General features: G+C 38.2%; 1 pseudogene; it reads right to left on the bottom strand.

Moving 5' to 3' along the window:
* Window positions 1–885: 885 nt before the first annotated feature.
* Window positions 886–5,473, bottom strand: LOC100410098 (DNA topoisomerase 2-alpha pseudogene; annotated as a pseudogene).
* Window positions 5,474–5,708: the final 235 nt, after the last annotated feature.

The raw sequence follows: 5,708 nt of genomic DNA, 5'->3' as shown, positions 1-5,708 counted from the left end.
TTTCATTAGTCTTTGATGATTTGAGAAGATGAAGAACATAAGCAATTTCTCCTTGCTTAAACAAAAATTTGACACATTAAAAGGCTGAGTGTGGAGTATCTGTACTAGAACCATAAAGTTCTATCTGAGGGTGAGTTATGTATAAAACTAAGATAAAACAGAGAATTAACTATGCTGTATCTCATATTTACTAAAAGTAGGAAAGGAGGCAGAGCAACATTTTTAAATCAAACTGCTCTAGTTTTAGCTTAATGGATGGTTAATAAATACATTGCTTTATGCTAAAGTGACCACATAACTATTTCTAGAGTTCAGAAGAACTTAAAATCAGGTTTTAAAGACAAAAGAAAGCAGTCTCAAACACAAAGAAAACAGAGAACAATTTCCATGGTTAATATTTAGACAGTACTATAAAAAGCTAAAAAGGCAGGGAGCAGGGGCTCAGGCCTGTAATCCTAGCTCTTTGAGAGGTGAGGCAGGTGGATAACCTGAGGTCAGGAGTTTGAGACCAGCCTGGCTAACGTGGTGAAACTCCATCTCCACTAATACAAAAATTAGGTTTGGTGGTATGCCTGTACTTCCAGATACTCAGGAGGCTGAGGAAAAAGAATTGCTTGAACCCAGGAGGCAGAGGTTGCCGAGAGCCAAGATCATGCCACTGTACGCCAGCCTGGGCAACAGAGTGAGACTTCATCTCAAAAACAGAACAAAACAAACAAAAAAGCTAAAGGACACTTGGGCTCTACTCACTTCATTTTGATGGTCTTGTATTGAAAACACCTTCCCCAAACTAAATTCAGAGGAGAGGAAGTTAACACCTTCAGGTAACTTTAAAACCAGTCTTGGGCTCAATAAGGTAACTACTTAAAATAACTGCCTCACATTTTAAAACACATCATCTTTATCTGACTCTTCCAGGTATGTTAAGGTTTCTTTGCCCATCCAGATTTTGCCCGAGGAGCCAGAGCTGAATCAAAATCCATATAGAAGTCATCGCTCTCCCCTTTGGATTTCTTGCTTGCAACTGCTTTACAAACAATTTTCTCAAAATTAGAGTCAGAATCATCAGAAGTGGATGGCTTCCTTTTGCAGTGATTCTTTGTTTTCACAGGATTAGGCTTTTGAGAGACACCAGAATTCAAGGCTGGATCCTTTTTAGTTCCTTTTGGGGCAGCTCTTTTTTTTTTTTTTTTTTTTTTTTGCACCGGTAGTGGTGTTGGGAGACTGACTTTTTGCTGCTATCTTCTTCACTGTCACATTCTTTTTAGGAACTGGGTCTGTAATTTCAGTTTCATCTGGGAAATGTGTAGCAGGAGGGCTTGACGACAGTGATACACTATCCTTTACATCATTACCTTCAAGATCTGACAGGGCACTTTTCTGCAGTTTCGGTTCTTTGTCATTAAGTTTTGAAGAAGTTTTTGTTCTAGGTGGACTAGCATCTGATGGGACAAAATCTTCATCCTGAGTTTTTTCATCAAAATATGAGAAATCTTCATCTGAATCCAAATCCACTGTGAATTTGGTTTTTGTTGCTGCTCTCCGTGGCTCTGTTTCTTGTGGAGGGACATCAAAATTACTTTCATCATTGCTCCTATCTGATTCTGAATCAGACCAGGAAATTCTCTTCTTTCCTTTTTTGATTGGCTTAAATGGCAATGTAGTTTGTTTCTTTGTCTTTGTACCTGGGTCTCTTTTCTATTTCTTTTCTAATCTTTGTTTTAGGCTTTCTAATTCTATACCATCTTATTGAAAGCTTCCTTCAGTATTTTCATTCTTAATTTTCTTTTTATTTTCTTTTCTGCATCTGCTTTCATTTCTATAGATATTCATGGAATGACTCTTTGACCACATGCAGAAGGCAAAACTTCAGCCATTTGTGCTTTTTTCCCCTTTGCTTTCTCCCCTTTCCCAGGAAGTCCGACTTGCTCATCTTGTTTTTCCTTGGCTTCAACAGCCTCCAATTCTTCAACAAATGCATCCAAGTCTTCTTTCCACAAATCTGATGGACTCTTTCTCTTTAATGTGTCCAGCTCTTGTTCTTTTTCATTTCTTAGTCTGCATAGTTCATCTTTCTTTTCTTTGGTTAGATACCAAACGGGCATATCAAGAAGATAGTTGAAGGTTCGTCCAGAATCTTTATGGAGTCACTCTTTTCAGTTTCCTTTTCATTGTCACTCTCTTCATTTTCTTTTTCATCTGGAACCTTTTGCTGGGCTTCTTTCCAAGCCTTCACAAAATCTGAATCATATCCCCTCTGAATCAGAACTTTAATTAATTCTTTCTTAGGCTTATTTTCAATGATTATTTTGCCATCTATTTTCTCTAAGATAAAGCAAGCCTGAGTATTCAGTTTGGCAGACTCAGCATCAAACATTCCTAGGAGCCACTCTTTTCTTAATCTGTAATATTTAAGTCTGAGTTCAAAGAAGTCTCTTAGAATATCCAACACTGTGTCATTTTTTTTTAAACAGCCTACATGGTCAAAAAGCACCATAGAGTTGCATGTGAGACTAGTTTGGAGTTTGAAGACTTTGTGTAGCCCAACTCTCTCTGCCTCTGCCAGTTTTTCTTCAGTCATCTTCACAACAAATTTCACAGTGGTATCTGTATGATATTCCCTATAGTCGGTTGTGAGAGGAGGTGTCTTCTCAGTGATATTCAACATGGGCTCCAGAACTTGTTCTTTGTATGTCTGGGTCCAGGTTCTGATGGGAAGCTCTGAGATTTCAATGGTTGTGGAATTAAGAATAGCTACTTCACCACTAATCACATATTGATTTGGAGTCAGTTCTTCAATAGTACCCTTGAAGTTCTTGTAACTTGGAAGCATTGGCAAAGGTTCTTCTCCATCCATCAAATGTCTGATGTTATTTACAACTTCACAAACATCAAAGTTGGGGATTTTGCCCGACCGCCCAGTACCAATTCATTCAGCACCATTTATTAGCACCATGGGAATAATAGGAATGTACCATTCAGGCTCAACACGCTGGCTGTCATTGTATAAAAACTTCAATGTGTGATCATCTTTTGGTGGAAATAACAACCAAGCCAAAGCGCTGAGCATTGTGAAGATGTATTGTGGACTAGCAGAATCCTTGCCACCATGTAGCTTGGTACCAAACTGACCAATGGGCTGCAAAAGGTTCAGATTATCACTACTCACAAAATTCTGAGCCAAATTGATAATGGTCATCATTAGTGACATCTCACCATGTAGATAAGAAGACATCTCAGTGACTGATCCAGCTAATTGGGCAACCTTTACCTCTCGCTTGTCAGTCCGTTTGAAGCAAGTAAACAAAACCCTTCTCTGACCTGGTTTCAAACCATCCACCATAGAAGGGATAGATCTCTCATTATCAGAATTTGAGAACAGGATAAGTTCCTTGTTAATGAAGTCATTATATGTCAGATATGTGGTAGTCTGTCCATACAAGTAATCCTCAGGAAGCCCAAGTAACTTCCATTGTCTTCTATCCTCCATGAAATTTGGTAACCACTCCTTTCTATCGTCTATCTGTTTTTTGCTAAAGGCCAAGCTGATAGCAGCACCACAATATTTGAACTGGATATGATTTATTTTCATATCTGCAAAGTATTCCTTATCTCCCTTTGATGTGCTGGTCTCCAAACCTTCGCAATATTTGACTTTCAATTTTTTATGATTTAGAGTAGAACTCTTCCATTCTTTAAATTCAGGAAGGCTATAAAATACCATTTGTTGCTTATTTTTAGATACCTTTACAATGGGAGTGACAAATTCCTCCAGAAAACGATGTCACAGAAGAGAGGGCCAATTGTGATGGATAAAATTAATCAGCAAGCCTTTGATGTGGAAACTGTCTTGGTCCTGATCTGTCATAATCATTATCTTCCCATAACAAAGTCTTCAATGAATCTTCATCTTCATAGTTTTTCTTGTACTGAAAACTCACAATCTTGATGATATTGTTAATCTCAGCATTTTCCATGATCTACTTATGAGAAGCTTCTCGAACACTGAGTATTTTTCCTCTAAGAGGGAAAACCCCATATTTGTCTCTATCAACCACACCAAGGCCTGAAACAGCCAAAGTTTTTGCTGAGTCTCCCTCAGTCAGGATAAGCATACACTCAGTGGAATCTCGACCCCCTGCATCATTGGCATCATCCAGTTTGGGAATTCCTTTGATTCTGTTATGTTTTACAGCTGAACACTTCTTGTTTAACTGAACTTGGACCTTAAACTTCACCCAGTGTAGTATGCTTTCTACAATACCACAGCCAATTGCAGCTTTGATAAATTTTTCACTTAAATGGCATGTTGATCCAAAGCTCTTGGGTTGTAAAGTTATGTTTTCTTTTGTCTGAGAGTCAAAGTTTGGGTTTTCAATTAAGGCATTTACAAATATCCACATGTGATTTTTCACCTGATGTGCTTTTACTGCAACACCACCCTTGTTCTTCTTCTTCACAACATCAACAAGTTAAGTCACAATCTGATCAGCTACATAATCAACATGTCTGCCACCCTTGGAAGTAGCAATGCTGTTGACAAAGCTAATTTGCTGAAAGCCTTTTTCACTCATTGTTAAACACACTTCCCACCTGTGGTTTACTTGTTCATGTATTACTTTCAGTGGGTTACCAGTTTCATCCAATTTGTCCTTCAAATACATGTCCACGTAACTACGAAATCCTTTTACTGGTAGTTTATTTCCATTAAGAAAGACTTTGACATCTTTGGTGGATCCAGCAATATCATATGCTCTTCTGACCATTAGTGCAACAATGGTCTAGGCTTTTCATTTTAAACTTAGACAAATCAGGCTGAAAGGTGATACATGTACAATCTTCTCCATTAAAGGGCTTGAGTTCCCTCTCACCAGCTCTCCCCATATTATCCATCCATGTCTGTTTGAACATTTTCTTGTATTCTCTGCAGGCTGTTTCCACAGTAAATTTGGTACAGAATATGTTACACAATTTGGCTCCATAGCCATTTTGGCCACCTGTCACTTTTTTTTCATCATGATCATAGTTACTAGAAGTTAGGAGCTGTCCAAATATGAGAGCTGGGACATACATCTTTTCAACTTTATGTTCAACAACAGGAATACCTTTTCCATTATTCCATATACTAAGTAAATTATTTTCTGGATCGACTGTGACTCTAATACAAGACATTTTTGGGTCCCTTTGTTTGTTGTCGACAGCATTAACTAGAATTTCATCAAAGATTTTGTACAAACCAGTACAAAAGTGACATTCTTATAGTTAATGCCAACATCTTCATCATAAACCCACATTTGCTGGGTCACTAATTCCACAGAGCCAATGTAAGTGTCCGGGTGGAGCAAAATATGCTCCAACTGTGTTTTCTTTTGATAGATCCTTTCAATAGACAATCTTTTGTTAGCATCTTCATTTTTTTTATTTTGTTGACTTGCATATTTTTATTTATGGGCTGCAATGGTGATACTTCCATGGTGATGGTCAAGAAGGGGCTCGAGAACCCTGAAAGCAGCTAAACCGGCAGGACCCATGAAATGACCCCAGACCAAGCTGCCTCTCCTCAGACCCAGCATCACTTTCATATGTTTTAGGTAACATAAACTGTTGTCCCTTTACAACAGTTTAACAGCTATCTGTGTAACAACTATCTGAAGGACAGAAGTTAAGAAAACTTGTTAGGGAATAAGTGAGACGAACCACCTAGCATG

This window comes from Callithrix jacchus, chromosome 12, assembly GCF_049354715.1.
Source record: "Callithrix jacchus isolate 240 chromosome 12, calJac240_pri, whole genome shotgun sequence".
In the NCBI taxonomy this organism is placed as follows: domain Eukaryota; kingdom Metazoa; phylum Chordata; class Mammalia; order Primates; family Cebidae; genus Callithrix; species Callithrix jacchus.
This window is presented reverse-complemented; position numbering and strand designations above follow the sequence as displayed.